Source organism: Phocoena phocoena, chromosome 6 (assembly GCF_963924675.1).
Source record: "Phocoena phocoena chromosome 6, mPhoPho1.1, whole genome shotgun sequence".
Classification (NCBI taxonomy): Eukaryota; Metazoa; Chordata; class Mammalia; order Artiodactyla; family Phocoenidae; genus Phocoena; species Phocoena phocoena.
In genome coordinates this window covers 47,993,779-48,012,104 of record NC_089224.1, presented here as the reverse complement: position 1 = coordinate 48,012,104, position 18,326 = coordinate 47,993,779, and the positions used below count along the sequence as shown (strand labels likewise).

General features: G+C 37.1%; 1 protein-coding gene across 1 annotated transcript in view; it reads left to right on the top strand.

Annotated features, from left to right (window-relative positions):
* The window catches only part of ADAMTSL1 (ADAMTS like 1), a 433,243-nt gene that overhangs the window by 20,410 nt on the left and 394,507 nt on the right, over positions 1-18,326 (top strand). The window contains exon 3 of the mRNA XM_065878827.1: positions 9,517-9,562. The gene's annotated coding sequence lies outside the window, so the exon portion shown is untranslated. The remainder of the gene's footprint in view (positions 1-9,516; positions 9,563-18,326) is intronic.

The window sequence follows — 18,326 nt, the reverse complement described above, 5'->3', positions numbered from 1 at the left end:
CCATCCCACCCATCTAGGTCATCACAGAGCACCGAGCTGAGCTCCCTGTGCTATACAGCAGGTTCCCACTAGCTATCTGTTTTACACGTGGTAGTGTATTTATGTCAGTCCTAATCTCCCAATTCATCCCACCCTCCCCTTCCACTGCTGTGTCCACACGTCTGTTCTCTATGTCTGTGTCTCTATTCCTGCCCTGAAAATAGGTTCATCTGTACGACTTTTTTAGATTCCACATATATGCGTTATTATATGATATTTGTTCTTCTCATTCTGACACACTCTAAGTCCATCCACATCTCTACAAATGACCCAATTTCGTTCTTTTTTACGGCTAATATTCCATTCTATATATGTACCACATCTTCTTTATCCATTCCTCTGTCGATGGGCATTTAGGTTGTTTCCATGGCCTGGCTATTGTAAATAATGCTGCAATGAACAATGAGGTGCATGCGTCTTTGGGAATTAGGGTTTTCTCAGGGTATATGCTCAGTAATGGAATTGCTGAGTCATACTGTAGTTATATTTGTAGTTTTTTAAGGAACCTCCTTATTGTCCTCCATAATGGCTGCATCAATTTACATTCCCAACAAAAGTGCAAGAAGGTTCCCTTTTCTCCACACTCTCTCCACCATCTATTGTTTGTAGATGTTTTGATGATGGCCATTTTGACCAGTGTGAGGTGGTACCTCATTGTAGTTTTGATTTGCAGTTCTCTAATAATTAGTGATGTTGAGCATCTTTTCATGTGCCTCTTGGCCATCTGTATGTCTTCTTTGGAGAAATGTCTATTTAGGTCTTCCACCCATTTTTTGATTGGATTGTTTGGGTTTTTTTATACTGAGCTGCATTAGCTGTTTATATAATTTGGAAATTAATCCAAATATTTTCTCCAATTCTGAGGGTTGTCTTTTCGTCTTCTTTATGCTTTCCTTTGCTGTGCAAAATCTCTTAAGTTTCATTAGGTCCCATTTGTGTATTTTTGTTTTTATTTTCATTACTCTAAGAGGTGGGTCAAAAAAGATCTTGCTGTGATTTATGACAAAGAGTGTTTCTTCATATGTTTTCCTCTAAGAGTTTTATAGTGTCAGGCCTTTATAGTGTCAGGCCTTTAATCCATTTTGAGTTTATTTTTGTGTATGGTGTTAGGGAGTGTTCTAATTTCATTCTTTTACATGTAGCTGTCCAGTTTTCCCAGCAGCACTTATTGAAGAGACTGTCTTTTCTCCATTGTATAGTCTTGCCTCCTTTGTCATAGATTAGGTAACCATAGGTGCTTGGGTTTATCTGTGGGCTTTCTATCCTCTTCCATTGATCTATATTTCTTTTTTTGTGCCAATACCATACTGTCTTGATTACTGTAGCTTTGTAGTATAGTCTGAAGTCAGAGAGCCTGATTCCTCCAGCTCCGTTTTTCTTTCTCAAGATGGCTTTGGCCACTCCGGGTCTTTTGTGTCTCCATACAAATTGTAAAATGTTTTGTTCTAGTTCTGTGAAAAATGCCATTGGTAGTTTGATAGGGAATGCACTGAATCTGTAGATTGCTTTGGGTAGTATTGTCATTTTCACAATATTGATTCTTCCAATCCAAGAACATGATATATCTCTCCATCTGTTTGTGTCATCTTTGACTTCTTTCATCAGTGTTTTATAGTTTTCTGCATACAGGTCTTTTGCCTCCTTAGGTAGGTTTATTCCTAGGTATTTTATTCTTTTTGTTATGATGGTAAATGGGAGTGTTTCCTTAATTTCTCTTTCTGATCTTTCATTGTTAGTATATAGGAATGCACGAGATTTCTGTGCATTTATTTTGCACCCTGCAACTTTACCAAATTCATTGATTAACTCTAGTAGTTTTCTGGTGGCATCTTTAGGATTTTCTATGTATAGTATCATGTCATCTGCAAACAGTGACAGTTTTACTCCTTCTTTTCCAATTTGGATTCCTTTTATTTCTTTTTCTTCTCTGATTGCCATGGTTAGGTCTTCCAAAACTGTTGGATAATAGTGGTGAGAGTGGACATCCTTGTCTCGTTCCTGATCTTAGAGGAAATGCTTTCAGTTTTTCACCATTGTGAACGATGTTTGCTGTGGGTTTCTCATATGTGGCCTTCATTATGTTAAGGTAACTTCCCTCTATGCCCACTTTCTGGAGGGTTTGTATCATAAATGGGTGTTGAATTTTGTCAAAAGCTTTTTCTGCATCTATTGAGATGATCATATGGTTTTTATTCTTCAGTTTGTTAATATGGTATATCACATTGATTGATTTGCATATATTGAAGAATCCTTGCATCCCTGGGATAAATCCCACTTGGTCATGGTGTATGATCCTTTTAATGTGTTGTTGGATTCTGTTTCCTAGAATTTTGTTGAGGACTTTTATGTCTATGTTCATCAGTGATATTGGTCTGTAATTTTCTTTTTTGTGATATCTTTGTCTGGTTTTGGTATCAGGGTGATGGTGGCCTTGTAGAGCGAGTTTGGCAGTTTTCCTCCCTCTGCAATTTTTTTGGAAGAGTTTGAGAAGGATAGGTGTTAGCTCTTCTCTAAATGTTTGTTAGAATTCACTTGTGAAGCCATCTGGTCCTGGACTTTTATTTCATGGACGATTTTTGATAACACTTTCAATTTCATTACTTGCGATTGGTCTGTTTATATTTTCTAATTCTTCCTGGCTCAGTCTTGGAAAGTTGTACCTTTCCAAGAATTGTCCATTTCCTCCAGGTTGTCCGTTTTATTTGCATATAGTTGCTTGTAGTACTCTCTTGTGATCCTTTGTATTTCTGCGGTGTCAGTTGTAATTTCTCCTTTTTTGTTTCTCATTTTATTGATTTGAGTCCTCTCCCTTTTTTTCTTGATGAGTCTGGCTAAAGGTTTATCAATTTTGTTTATCTTCTCAGAGAACCAGCTTTTAGTTTTATTATCTTTTCTATTGTTTTCCTTGTTTCTATTTCATTTATTTCTACTCTGATCTTTATGATTTCTTTCCCTTGGGTTATTTTGTTGTTCGTTGTTTTCTTTCTCTAGTTCCTTTAAGTGTAAGGTTAGATTTTATTTTTTTTTTTTGAGATTTTTCTTGTTTCTTGAGGTGAGACTGAATTGCTACACAATTCCCTCTTAGAACTTCTTTTTCTGCATTGCATAGGTTTTGCGTTGTTGTGTTTTCATTGTCATTTGTTTCTATGTATTTTTTTATTTCCTCTTTGATGTCTTCACTTGTTTATTTAGTAGCGTATTGTTTAGCCTCCATGTGTTTGTGTTTTTTACAGTTTTCTTTTTCCTGTAATTGATTTCTAATCTCATAGTGTTGTGAATTGTATCATGAAAATTATGAATATCATGAATTGTATCATGAAAATTATGAATATCATGAATTGTATCATGAAAACATGCTTGATACAATTTTCTTAAGTTTTCTGAGGCTTGATTTGTGCCCCAAGATGTGATCTATCCTGGAGAGTGTTCCATGTGCATATGAGAAGAACTGCCACTTTCAGGTGGAAAGTCCTGTAAATATCAATTAAATCTATCTGGTCTTTTGTGTCATTTAAAGCCTGTGTTTCCTTATTTATTTTCTGTCTGGATGCTCTGTCCATTGGTTTAAGTGGGGTGTTAAAGTCCCCCACTTTCATTGTGTTACTGTAGATTTCCCCTTTTATGGCTGTTAGCTTTTGCCTTATGTATTGAGATGCTCCCGTATTCGGTGTATAAATATTTATTATTGTTCTATCTTCTTGTTGGATTAATACTTTGATCATTATGTAGTGTCTTTTTTGTCTCTTGTAACAATCTTTATTTTAAAATCTATCTTATCTGATATCAGTATTGCTACTCCAGCTTTCTTTTGATTTCCATTTGCATGGAATATCCTTTTCCATCCCTTCACTTTTAGTCTGTACGTGTCCCTAGGTCTGAAGTGGGTCTCCTGTAGACAGCGTATAGATGGGTCTTGTTTATGTATCCATTCAGCCGGTCTGTGTGTTTTGGTTGCATGTACATTAAAGGTAATTATCAATATGTATGTTCCTATTACCATTTTGTTAATTGTTTTGGGTTTGCGGTTCTTTTTCTTCTCTTGTGTTTCCTGCCTAGAGAAGTTCCTTTAGCATTTGTTGTAAAGTTGGTTTGGTGCTACTGAGTTCTCTTAGCTTTTGCTTGTCTGTAAAGCTTTTGATTTCTCCATCGAATCTGAATGAGATCCTTGCTGGGTAGAGTAATCTTCATTGTAGGTTTTTTCCTTTCATCACTTTAAATATGTCCTGCCACTCCCTTCTGGCCTGCAGAGTTTCTCCTGAAAAATCGGCTGATAAACTTATGGGGATCCCCTTGTATGTTATTTGTTGCTTTTACCTTGATGCTTTTAATATTTTGCTTTGAATTTAATTTTTGTTAGTTTGATTAATATGTGTCTTGGCATGTTTCTCCTTGAGTTTATCCTGCCTGGGTCTCTGCAATTCATGGACTTTAGTGGCTATTTCCCTTTTCGTGTTAGGGAAGTTTTCAACTATAATCTCTTCAAATATTTTCTCAGACCCCTTCTCTTTCTGTTCTTCTTCTGGGGCCCCTATTATTCAAATATTGGTGTGTTTAATATTGTCCCAGAAGTCTCTGAGACTGTCATCATTTCTTTTCACTCTTTTCTCTTTATTCTGCTCCTCAGCAGTTATTTCCACCATTCTGTCTTCCAGCTCACTTATTTGTTCTTCTGCTTCAGTTATTCTGCTATTGATTCCTTCTAGTGTATTTTTCATTTCAGTTATTGTGCTGTTCCTCACTGTTTGTTCTTTAGTTCTTCTAGGTCCTTGTTAATCATTGCTTGTATTTTCTCAATCTGTGCCTCCATTCTACTTCCAAGATTTTGGATCATCTTTACTATCATTACTCTGAGTTCTTTTTCAGGTAGGTTGCCTATTTCCTCTTCATTTATTTGGTCTTTTATTTGATCTTTACTCCTTCGTCTGTAACATATTCTTTTGTTGTCTCATTTTTTTGATGGGTGGGGCTGTATGCCTGTCTTACTGCTTGTTTTGCCTGAGGCGTCCAGCACTGGAGTTTGCAGGCAGTTGGGTAGAGTGTGGTCTTGGTGCCCTGATGAGGACCACTGGGAGACCTCACACTGATCAGTATTCCCTGGGGCCTGAGGTTCTCTGTTAATCCAGTGGTTTGGTCTCCGTGCTCCCACCACAGAAGCTCAGGCCCAACCCCTGGCCTGGAAACCAAGATTCCGCAAGCTGTGCAGCATGACAAAAAAAACGAAAGGCAACAAACAAAAAGGAGCAGAAAAATAACAAATAATAAAAATACAATAAAATTAGAAAAATAAAAAATGTATTACAAAAAATAAAAATATGAGTGAAACAACAGAAAGAAGGCAAAACAGAACCACAATGGCCAAAAAAAAAAAACCCCGAAAAGGCCTTGGTGGGGGTCGGGGGGGTAGGCAAGGGAGGGCAGGGCTGGGGATCAGGAACTGTGCAGCCAGAAAAGGCCCTGGGGGTGGGGTGGGGGGCATGGCTTAGGCTCAGCATGGCCAGAGGGGGCCCTGGAGGACAGTGGTTCAGGCCTGGGACCTCAGTAGGCTTGCCAGGCCCGAGTGGGTGGGGGAAACGCTATCCGCATTCCCCTCTGATCCCCTGATCCCCTGAAGGTCTCTCCCTGTCCCTGCTAATCCCCACTCTGTGGGTGGGCCCCTCCTAGTATGGGAACCCCTCTCTTCCCCCACCGCCGTTTGTTTTTGTTTTGTTTTGTTTTTGCTAAATGAGAAGCAGTTAATTCAATCTTTTACATTATATGCTTACTTTTCCTGGTACCCAAGAATGCTTTTTTTAAATTATTGAACTATAGTTGATTTACAATATTATGTTAGTTTCAGGCATACATCAAAGTGATTCAGGTATCTGTATCTATATATCTATATATCTGTATCTATCTATCTATATATATGTTTTCTTTTACAGATTTTTTTCCATTGTAGGTTATTACAAGCTACTGAATATAGTTCCCTGTGCTATACAGTAAATCCTTGTTGTTTATCTATTTTATATATAGTAGTGTGTATATGTTAATCCCAAACTCCTCATTTGTCCTCCCCCGCATTTCCCCTTTGGTAACCATAAGTTTGTTTTCTATATTTGTGAGTCTGTTTCTGTTTTGTAAATAAGTTTAATTATATTATTTTTTTAGATTCCATATATAAGTGCTATTATATCCTATTTGTATTTATTTGACTTACTTCACTTAGTATGATAATCTCTAGGTCCATCTCAAGGATGCTTTTAGAACATACGTAGTAGGTATTCATAGTTTAAAATATCTGGGAAAAGGCTCATTTAAATTATTGAACTAGATGTTTTTCTGCTTTTTAATTTTTTTAGTAAGCATTATCTCTAATAACCCCATTGACGTTTGGATAGAACTTTTGTGAGTTATCTCAGTTGGTGATCACAACTTTAGGCACTGCCGTTTCCGTATACAGTGATAGCCAGTTGACAGATGAGGAAGCAAAAACCCTGAGAGGACAAGAGGCTTACGCAAGGGGAAGAGCAAAGTCTATGACTCAGATTGTCAAACTCCTAATTCAGATGTGTTTCCATTATTCCCTTCAGGGAGATAAGGTTAGGAAAAGAAAATAAAAGGAGGGTGAAAAACATAGCATTTTAAGGTCTTCATGATTAATGCCAGAGTTCACTTTTTTAAGGCAAGAAGTCATCATTGGATCTCCTTTGTTTTAAAACCTTCAGTGGTTCCCCTCTGGCTATTGCAAAGTTCACAGTTAGAAGGCTTTTTTTAAATCTCTTTCAGTTCCCCACATACACCCAAAACTACACAACCAAACCGCTTGAAAATGTACAAACACACCATATCTTTTCTTTCCTCTATGCCTTTGCCTATGGTTTCTTCTCCACGTATCCTTCACCCTCTTTTAATATCTATTATATTTTTACATCTATTATATAATTAACTTGTTAAATGTCTATATAATGCTTACTATGTGTGAGGCACTGTTTGAAGTGCTTCACAGATATTAACTCAGTTACTCCTCATAATAATCCCAGGAGATAAGCAATATTATCCCATTTTAAAGATGACAAAACTGAGGTATAGAAACTAAGGAATCAGGATTCCAGAAAGAAGGTTCTGCTGTCAAACTGGGTACTCTTAACCACTACAGTATGTCACATATGCACTAGGAATTTCAAAATTGAAAAACATATCACATTCAGCCAACACTGATGTCTACATGGCATGCTACCAAAGGCGTCCTAGGTCATAGCATTAATTACCTTGTAAATTTACCATCAACTGGAGCCTAGATCTCATCTTTTTAAACTCAGAAACCTGATATTTTTCAGCAGTCACACCAAGAACAAATCCTTCTCTTGGAGGTGGACTTGCAATGACTTGGTCCGTGAGGTTAATATTTGAAGTTAAAATGCCAATTTATTAACTTACAGTGAGAAGTAGAACTGTCCATAACATGGACCATTCCCACGTCAGCATGACCAGTGCCTCTGCCTCTTAGCAGTCATGTAAAAACAGACCACGCTTGGCAAATTGCTTTGATCAACATGGCATTGTAATGAGGGATATTTCTGAGATGAGCAAAAAATTCACTGGCATCAGCTAGGTTAGTGTGAGGCATCTGGACTGTGATAGCAACAGCCTAGCCAAGGGGATCAGGAGGACGTGAAGTTCATTGGCCCTTAGCCTGGGACATTGCTGGGCTGGGCACTGGCAACCTAGTATCTCTTCCATTCTCCTTTTTTTCTATGATTCTGGCCAGCCCTTTTTTCCTTTGTTACATTCTACTGTTGAGTGCATATTAATACAGCCAGTCTGGTTACAGTCAAGTCTTCAAGCCTGGGACCTTTCTATCTCTCTAAGATAGCCTTTGTGTAATTGTATTTTCAGGTGACATTTTCTTTTTGATGACGTTCTTGAGACCTAACACAAATACTACCTAGCATTTTTTACACTGAATTATATGAATATTTTCTTAATAGCGAAGGCCAAGTCATGCTCATTCTTCTTTGTATTCCCAGAAGTAAATGTATTGCCCAGTATATAATAGGAGCTCAATGGGCGTGTGCTGAACAAACAAGTGAATTAGGGGGCAGTAGAGCATCATGGTTATGAGTGTAAGCTCTGAACGGCTCGGTTTCAAATCTCAGCTCTATTACTTAATAGTTGTGTGACTTTGGCAAGTTACTTAACCTCCCTAAGCTTACATTTTCTCTTCTGTAAAATGGGTATAATGATAGCACCCTGTCTCCCAGTGTTCTTGAGAAGAGTAAATGAATTAATACATATAACAAACTTAGAAATATACCTGGAATTCCATAACTATTAGTTATTAGTATGATAATTCTCTCAGAATTTCATATTTTACTTGTTTTTTTTATAAGTGTGACTTATTTTGAAAGAGCAGAGTACTGCTGTTCTTAAGTGTCATCACTGAACACTTAATAAAAAATTGATTGTTTTTGTTCACAAGAGTTCAGTAAAATGGAAACTCCCATATATTGCTGGTGGGAGAATGCAGTGGTACAGCCTTTATGGAACGCAATTTGGCAATATTTATCAAGAGCCTTATAAAAGTTCTTTCCCTTTAGTGCTGTAATTCCCCTTCTAGAAACTTCTCTCTCCTAAAGACATAGTCAGAAACTTGGATAAAACATATGCATGGACATGGTTTATCACATGATCACTTACCAAACCCCAAATTAGAAACTACTTAAATGACAAGAAATGGAAGAATGATTACACAAGTTATATCATTTGATGGAATAGTATGTAGCTCTCAAAATGATGTCTTTAAAGTTATTTAGTAGTGTGGAAAAATAACTCCAAAAATTTTTACGTGGAAGAAAAGCAAGCTATAAAATTGTATAAGTGATGTTATTTCCTCTGCATTGGAAAGAAATTAATAAATCAAAATAATAGTGATTATCTTTAGATGAGACAGCTATGGGGGATTTTTGTTCTTTCACGTCGTCTTTCTTTTCTGAAACCTCCACAATGAGGATGTACTTTAGAAATGAAGATAATTCTTTAAGAATTATGACTTTCATATTCTTAGATGTGTAATTTTAAAAGCCATGTGGAATGTTAAGCCCAATTTTTATCATATTCTAAATGTAAGATCTGTCAAATTAGTGAAACCTATCTTTAGTTTTATACCAGAGATAATTAACAGGATTCATTTAATATTAATCAGAAAACCTTGCATTAAATCTATTTGATTAAATAAGAACTCATTACAAGTACTTACTCTGACAACTTTTGAAGCAAAATGAATGCTTAATTTCAACCCTCATAGAGAAATCAATTTATGTATACAACTCCTTGGGGTCTGCTCAATTTAACATTTGATAGTAATTCCTCTAAGAGCATACTCAGAAGAAAATAGAGGCTTTTATATTGGTACTGAGAAGAAATGGTTTTTGTAACAAAACAGTTCAAATTTGGGGCCCTTCATAGGTAGTAATGAGTTTTTTTTTTTTTTTTTTCTAGGACCTGTGAGGGAAGAAATATCCGATATAGAACATGCAGTAATGTGGTAAGTATTAAGGTTCTATGATTGTGATAAGGTATTTATTTTATTTTATTTATTTTTTTATACAGCAGGTTCTTATTAGTCATTCATTTTATATACATCAGTGTATACACGTCGATCCCAATCTCCCAATTCATCCCACAACCACCCCCCACCACTTTCCCCCCTTGGTGTCCATACATTTGTTCTCTGCATCTGTGTCTCAATTTCTGCCCTGAAAACCGGTTCATCTGTACTATTTTTCTAGCTTCCACGTATATGCGTTAATATACTAAATTTGTTTTTCTCTTTCTGACTTACTTCACTCTGTATGACAGTCTCTAGATGCATCCATGTCTCAACAAATAACCCAATTTCATTCCTTTTCATAGCTGAGTAATATTCCATTATATATATGTACCACATCTTCTTTATCCATTCGTCTGTCAGTGGGCATTTATGTTGCTTCCATGACCTGGCTATTGTAAATAGTGCTGCAATGAACATTGGGGTGCCTGTGTCTTTTTGAATTATGGTTTTCTCTGGGTATATGCCCAGTAGTGGGATTACAAGGTCATATGGTAATTCTGTTTTTAGTTTTTTAAGGAACCTCCATACTGTTCTCCATAGTGGCTGTATCCCACCAACAGTGCAAGAGGGTTCCCTTTTCTCCACACCCTCTCCAGCATTAGTTGTTTGTAGATTTTCTGATGATGCCCGTTCTAACTGGTGTGAGGTGATACCTCACTGTAGTTTTGATTTGCATTTCTCTAATGATTAGTGATGTTGAGCAGCTTTTCATGTGCTTCTTAGCCATTTTAATGTCTTCTTTGGAGAAATGTCTGTTTAGGTCTTCTGCCCATTTCTGGATTGGGTTGTTTGTTTTTTTAATATTGAGCTGCATGAGCTGTTTATATATTTTGGAGATTAACCCTTTGTCTGTTGATTCATTTGCGAATATTTTCTCCCATTCTGAGGGTTGTCTTTTCTTCTTGTTTATGGTTTCCTTTGCTGTGCAAGAGCTTTTAAGTTTCATTAAGTCCCATTTGTTTATTTTTGTTTCTATTTCCATTACTCTAGGAGGTGTATCAAAAAAGATCTTACTGTGATTTATGTCAAAGAGTGTTCACCTATGTTTTCCTCCAAGAGATTTATAGTGTCTGGTCTTACATTTAGGTCTCTAATCCACTTTGAGTTTATTTTTGTGTATGGTGTTACGGAGTGTTCTATTTTCATTCTTTTACATGTAGCTGTCCAGTTTTCCCAGCACCACTTATTGAAGAGACTGTGTCTTTTCTCCATTGTATATCATTGCCTCCTTTGTCATAGATTAGCTGACCATGGGTGTGTGGGTTTATATCTGGGCTTTCTATCTCTTTCCATTGATCTATATTTCTGTTTTACTGACAGTACCATATAGTCTTGATTACTGTAGCTTTGTAGTACAGTCTGAAGTCAGGGAGTCTGATTCCTCCAGCTCCGCTCTTTTCCCTCAAGACTGCTTTGGCTATTCGGTGTCTTTTATGTCTCCATACAAATTGTAAAATGTTTTGTTCTAGTTCTGTGAAAAATGCCATTGGTAGTTTGATAGGGTTGGCACTGAATCTGTCGATTGCTTTGGGGAGTATTGTCATTTTCACAATATTGATTCTTCCAATCCAAGAACATGGTATTTCTCTCCATCTGTTTGTGTCACCTTTAATTACTTTCATCATTGTCTTATAGTTTTCTGCATACAGGTCTTTTGTCTCCTTAGGTAGGTTTATTCCTAGGTATTTTATTCTTTTTGTTGCAGTGGTAAATGGAAGTGTTTCCTGAATTTCTCTTTCAGATTTTCATTGTTAGTGTATAGGAATGCAAGAAATTTCTGTGCATTAATTTTGTATCCTGCTACTTTACCGGATTCATTGATTAGCTCTAGTAGTTTTCTGGTAGCATCTTTAGGATTCTCTATGTATAGTATCATGTCATCTGCAAACAGTGACAGTTTTAATTCTTCTTTTCCAATTTGGATTCCTTTTATTTCTGTTTCTTCTCTGATTGCCGTGGCTAGGACTTCCAAAACTATGTTGAATAATAGTGGTGAGAGTGGACATCCTTGTCTTATTCCTGGTCTTAGTGGAAATTGTTTCAGTTTTTCACTATTGCGAATGATGTTGGTTGTGGGTTTGTCATATATGGCCTTTATTATGTTGAGGTAAGTTCCACCTATGCCTGCTTTCTGTAGGGTTTTTATAATAAATGGGTGTTGAATTTTGTCGAAAGCTTTTTCTGCATCTGTTGAGATGATCATATGGTTTTTCTCCTTCAATTTGTTAATATGGTGTATTACATTGATTGACTTGCATATATTGAAGAATACTTGCATCCCTGGGAAAAATCCCACTTGATCATGGTGTGTGATCTTTTTAATGTGTTCTTGTATTCTGTTTGCTGGTATTTTGTTGAGGATTTTTGCATCTATATTCATTGGTGATATTGGTCTGTAATTTTCTTTTTTTGTAGTATCTTTGTCTGGTTTTGGTGTCAGGGTGATGGTGGCCTCATAGATTGAGTTTGGGAGTGTTCCTTCCTCCGCAGTTTTTGGGAAGAGTTTGAGAAGGATGCGTGTTAGCTCTTCTCTAAATGTTTGATAGAATTCACCTGTGAAGCCGTCTGGTCCTGGACTTCTGTTTGTTGGAAGATTTTTAATCACAGTTTCAATTTCATTACTTGTGATTGGTCTGTTCATATTTTCTATTTCTTCCTTGTTCAGTCTTGGAAGGTTATACCTTTCTAAGAATTGTCCATTTCTTCCAGGATGTCCATTTTATTGGCATAGAGTTGCTTGTAGTAGTCTGTTAGGATGCTTTGTATTTCTGCGGTGTCTGTTGTAACTTCTCCTTTTTCATTTCTAATTTAATTGATTTCAGTCCTCTCCCTCTTTTTCTTGATGAGTCTGGCTAATGGATTATCAATTTTGTTTATCTTCTCAAAGAACCAGCTTTTAGTTTTACTGATCTTTGCTATTGTTTTCTTTGTTTCTATTTCATTTTTTTGTGCTCTGATCTTTATGATTTCTGTCCTTCTGCTAGCTTTGGGTTTTGTTTGTTCTTCTTTCTCTAGTGTTTAGGTGTGAGCTTACATTATTTATTTGAGATTTTTCTTGACTTTTGGGGTAGCCTTGTAAAGCTACAAACTTCCCTCTTAGAACTGCTTTTGCTGCATCCCATAGGTTTTGGATCATCGTGTTTTCATTGGCATTTGTCTCTAGGTAGTTTTTGATTTTGTCTTTGATTTCTTCACTGATCACTTGGTTATTTAGTAACGTATTGTTTAGCCTCCATGTGTTTGTGTTTTTTATGTTTCATTCCCTGTAATTTATTTCTAATCTCATAGTATTGTGGTCAGAAAAGATGCTTGATATGATTTCAATTTTCTTAAATTTAATGAGGCTTGATTTGTGACCCAAGATGTGATCTATCCTGGAGAATGTTCTGTGTGCTCTTGCGAATAAAGTGTAATCTGCTGTTTCGGGTGGAATGTCTTGTAAATATCGATTAAATCTATCTGGTCTATTGTGTCATTTAAAGCTTCTATTTCCTTATTTATTTTCATTTTGGATGATCTGTCCATTAGTTTAAGTGAGGTGTTAAAGTCCCCCACTATTAATTTGTTACTGTTGATTTCCTGTTTTCGAGCTGTTAGCAGTTGCCTTATGTATTGAGGTGCTCCTATGTTGGGTGCATATATATCTATAATTGTTATATCTTCTCCTTGGATTGATCCCCTGATCGTTATGTAGTGTCCTTCCTTGTCTCTTGTAACATTCTTTATTTTAAAGTCTATTTTATCTAATATGAGTATTGCTACTCCAGCTTTCTTTTGATATCCATTTGCATGGAATATCTTTTTCCATCCCCTCACTTTCAGTCTGTATGTGTCCCTAGGTCTGAAGTGGGTCTCTTGTAGACGGCATATATATGGGTCTTGTTTTTGTGTCCTTTCAGCAAGCCTGTGTCTTTTGGTTGGAGCATTTAATCCATTCACCTTTAGGGTAATTATCGATACGTATGTTCCTATGACCATTTTCTTAATTGTTTTGGGTTTGTTTTTTTAGGTCCTTTTCTTCTCTTGTATTTCCCACTTAGAGAAGTTCCTTTAGCATTTGTTGTAGAGTTGGTTTTATGGTGCTGAATTCTCTTATCTTTCGCTTGTCTTTGAAGCTTTTGATTTCTCCATTGAATCTGAATGAGATCCTTGCCAGGTAGTGTAATTTTGGTTGTAGGTTCTTCACTTTCATCCCTTTAAGTATATCATGCCACTCCCTTCTGGCTTGTAGAGTTTCTGCTGAGAAATCCGCTGTTAACCTTATGGGAGCTCCCTTGTATGTTATTTGCCGTTTTTCTTTGCTGCTTTCAATAATTTTTCTTTGTCTTTATTTTTCGTCAGTTTGATTATTATGTGGCTCAGCGTGTTTCTCCTTGAGTTTATCGTGTGGGACTCTCTGCGCTTCCTGGACTTGGGTGGCTATTTCCTTTCCCATGTTAGGGAAATTTTCGACTGTAATCTCTTTAAATATTTTCTCTGGTCCTTTCTCTCTCTCTTCTCCTTCTTCTCCTTCTCCTTCTTCTCCTTCTCCTTCTCCTCCTTTCCCTATAATGTGAATGTTGTTGCATTTAATGTTGTCCCAGAGGTCTCTCTTAGGCTGTCTTCATCTTCATTTCTTTTCATTCTTTTTTCTTTATTCTGTTCTGCAGCAGTGAATTCCACCATTCTGTCTTCCGGGTCACTTATCCGTTCCTCTGCCTCAGTTATTCTGCTATTGATTCCTTCTAGTGTAGTTTTCATTTCAGTTATTGTACTACTGTTCTCTGTTTGTGTGTTCTTTAATTCTTCTAGATCTTTGTTAAACATTTCTTGCATCTTCTCGATCTCTATTCTTTTTCCAAGGTCCTGGATCATCTTCACTATCATTATTCTGAATTCTTTTTCTGGAAGGTTGCCTATCTCCACTTCATTTAGTTGTGTTTTCTTTGTTTTATCTTGTTCCTTCATCTGGTACATAGCTCTCTGCCTTTTCATCTTGTCTATGTTTCTGTGAATGTGGTTTTTGTTCCACAGGCTGCAGGATTGTAGTTCTTCTTGCTTCTGCTCTCTGCCCTCTGGTGGATGAGGCTATCCTGGTAGTAATGGAGGGTCTCCTGCAGAGTCAGGGGGTGGTTGTGTCTCATCGTGAGGACAAGGACAGTGGCAGTAGAAGTTCTGGGAAGTACTTCTTGGCATGAGCCCTCCCAGAGTCCACCATTAGCCCCACCAAGGAGCCCAGGTGATAAGGTATTTTTTTAAGCACTGACTAATGCTAAGGAGTTTCATGTATCCTGAGCAGAAATCAACCAAGTAGTATTTCAGCAAGAGTTATTTCACAGTGTATGGATTATTCACATCAAAAAAAATAGGTATTTTTAATGTTCCTCAATACAAACTTTTAATCATTTGGCCAGATTGAAACTTCAGAATAAGGAATCTCTCTGTTTCCTCTCTGCTTTCTGGCTTTTCACATCCAGGTCTCTTGAGAACAAATAAGAGGAATGATAAAAGGGAAACCACTTGGGCATCATGAAATAAATATCCGTTAATCAAACTCAGATTTGCCAAATTCATTTGTTTAGCAAATACTATTCAATGCCAACTGTGTGAGGCACGGCACTACTACAAGGATAAATAACATGTGGTCACTGTCTTAAAACATCTGTTTTACGGTAATGGATGTAGAAAGAGAAGACAGATGTGCACATAACCACATCCTAGGGCAAAATATGACAAACGTAGTAAGAAAGGAATAAAGTTCTTGTGGGTTAAAAGCAGAGAGAAATCTGAAGGGCCTTCAAGGAGGAGGTGATTTGAGGTAGGGCTAAGAAGGCTAGGAGCACTGTGACTGGCTCAGATTGGGTGGGAGGGGATGACAGCCAGTCCAAATGGAGGAGACATAATGGGCAACTTTGGAAACAAGAATGTTGAAGGTGTGTTCTGAACATGAGTTTGGGTAGGATTGTGCTTACAGGTATGGAAGAGAAGAATTGAAAGGTATTTTGAGGTTACACCATGACCAGATTTGAATGTTAAGCTTCTGAGTTTATATTAGTTCAGTGAGTAATGGAGGGTCACCAGAGATTGTGGAGCGAGAGAAGGATATTGTAGAGTTCCACTTTAGGAAGTTTATTTCTGTGGTGATATGAGGGATGCACTGGAACAGGAAACAGGTGGAAAGCAAGAAGTAATGAGGGCTGAAACCAGGAGGAGATAGATATAGGAGAGAACAAAGTTAAGGTCACTCTGCACAACTTAACAAGTGATTTAAATGAGAGTGATGAGTTGAAATGGGAATAAAGGAAACAGAGGCATATGCGTGTTTAGAGCTCTAGCACTGCCTGATCCCTCTGTTGGAAAAGCTCTTTCTTTGATATTTGCATGATGGGCATCTTCTTTATTCCGATCTCGGCTCAGGTACCATTTCCTCAAAGAGGTTTCCTTGTCCACCTTATCTAATGTGGTGGTCCCACTGCCTGGCCCTATTCCTCACAATAGTCAATCAACCACATTTTACTTTTTTTTTTAAAGGTCTTATCTCTACCAGAATTTATCTTATTTGATTACTTGTTGGTGTTCTGCTTTCCCACTCTCGAATGTAAACTCCATGAGGATAGAGCCTCGTTCACCTTGTCCACTCCTTCATCCCCAGTGCCTAGAATGGCTGACTTACATATATTAAGGAGGGTGTTAGGACTTAGTCTGGCAATACTGAGATGCAAAAAAAAAAAAAAAAAATGGAGAGTGGATTCCACATATAAGCAATAACATATAATATTTGTCTTTCTCTGTCTGACTTACCTCACTTAATCTCTAGGTCCATCCATGTTGCTGCAAATGACATTATTTCATTCTTTTTATGGCTGAGTAATATTTTATGGCTGAGGTAGATATTTGTTGAATACAAAATGAGTACCCATCTTCTAGAAGAGCAGTGAATGTCATTATCAGAAGTACGAATATTGAGAGGAGGTTTCGGAGAGGAAAATAGTAAATTTGATTTAGGGACACTGTTGAGTTTGATATGCAGGCTGGACTTGTAGGTGTTATATTCAACTAGGTTAGGGGGAGATCTGATCTGAGGAAAGAGATCGGGGCTCAAGAGACAGAAGCACAAAGCAAGAAATACAGAATTTAAAGATATGGCAGTAGTTTTTATAGGTAGAGCAAATAGAATAATGGGAGAAGGGAACCTCGGAACTTTGGTGCATGTCTGTACTCAGGAAGAAAGAGGACATAGTAAGAGATAAGCCATAAAAAGCATCATGAAAGAGGTAGCAGAAGAAATAAGAGAGAATTCTTAAAGATGTTCTATAGGATAAATGTTGCCAGAAGGTCAAATTCTGAAAAAAAAAAAAGGCCAATGGGGGAGCAGTTTCTCTAGTGTATTAGGAATAGAATCAGGATGGCAGTGGGTGTAGCATATTAATGAGGAAATGGAATCAATAGGTCTAAGTTATTCTTATAAAGTGTTAACAGAGACACTTCATCATTTGTAGAGTCACAGAAGGGTGGGAGGGCGTGTTGTTTTGTTTGTTTGTTAAAATAAGAGACCCCTTAAGAGATGAGTTGATCTGGAGGGAGAGATTGATGACATGTGCAGGTGAGGGTATACCGGATGCCACAGGTCCCAAAGTAGACATTGGGTGACAAGAAGAGAAGGACTCTTCATAAAGGAAAAAGACATACACTCTATTCTTAAAAAAAAACAGACACAGATCGAGAAAGAAGGGATGAGGATATAGAAAGCTTTTGAAGATGAGACAAGTTGAGGCTACTCGTGAGGAATAAGCTCAAAGTTCTCTATAGAGAAGTCTTCTAAATCCTCTGCTGAAAGGGAAGGAGGGAAGTTGGACTTGGGACAGTAAGCATGAAGGCCTAGCATAGCCACTGGGGAAACTGAGTGGAAGCCAGCAAAGCCAAATTAAAGAACTGTTAGTAGTAGCAGAGAGGGTTCAACTGAGGTTAGAGAACTTGCCCTTACAGAGTATGTGGTCAGGAGGGTGTTAGGACTTAGTCTGGCAATACTGAGATGCACAAAAGAGAAATGGAGAGTGGATTCCACATATAAGCAGTAGCATATAATATTTGTCTTTCTCTGTCTGACTTACTTCACTTAATCTCTAGGTCCATCTATGTTGCTGCAAATGACATTATTTCATTCTTTTTTATGGCTGACTGATATTCCATTGTGTACATGTACCACATCTTCTTTATCCAAATGGTACAAATGAACTTATTTACAAAACAGAATAGAGTCACAGATGTAGAAAACAAACTTATGGTTACCAAAGGCAAAAAGGGGGCAGAGGGATAAATTAGGAAATCAGGATTAATATATACACACTACTATAAATAAAATAGATAACTAGTAAGGACCTACTGTATAGCACAGGGAAATCTACTCAATGTTCTGTAATAATCTATATGAGAAAATCTAAAGAAGAGTAGATATATGTATATCTATAACTGATTCACATTGCTGTATGCCTGAAACTAACACAACATTGTAAATCAACTACAATAAAAAATTAAAAAAAAAAAAAAAATGGACAGTGGAGATGACCCCTGGCCAGAATACAGATGAGATGAGAAAGACTAAAATGAATGAACAGTATATATTTTTAAATGCCTGACCAGGGAGAGCGTAAGGAACTAAAAGCCTTGATAATTGGGAGTGGAAGTAATTGTTCAATAGAAAATTTTGCCTAGTTTGTTT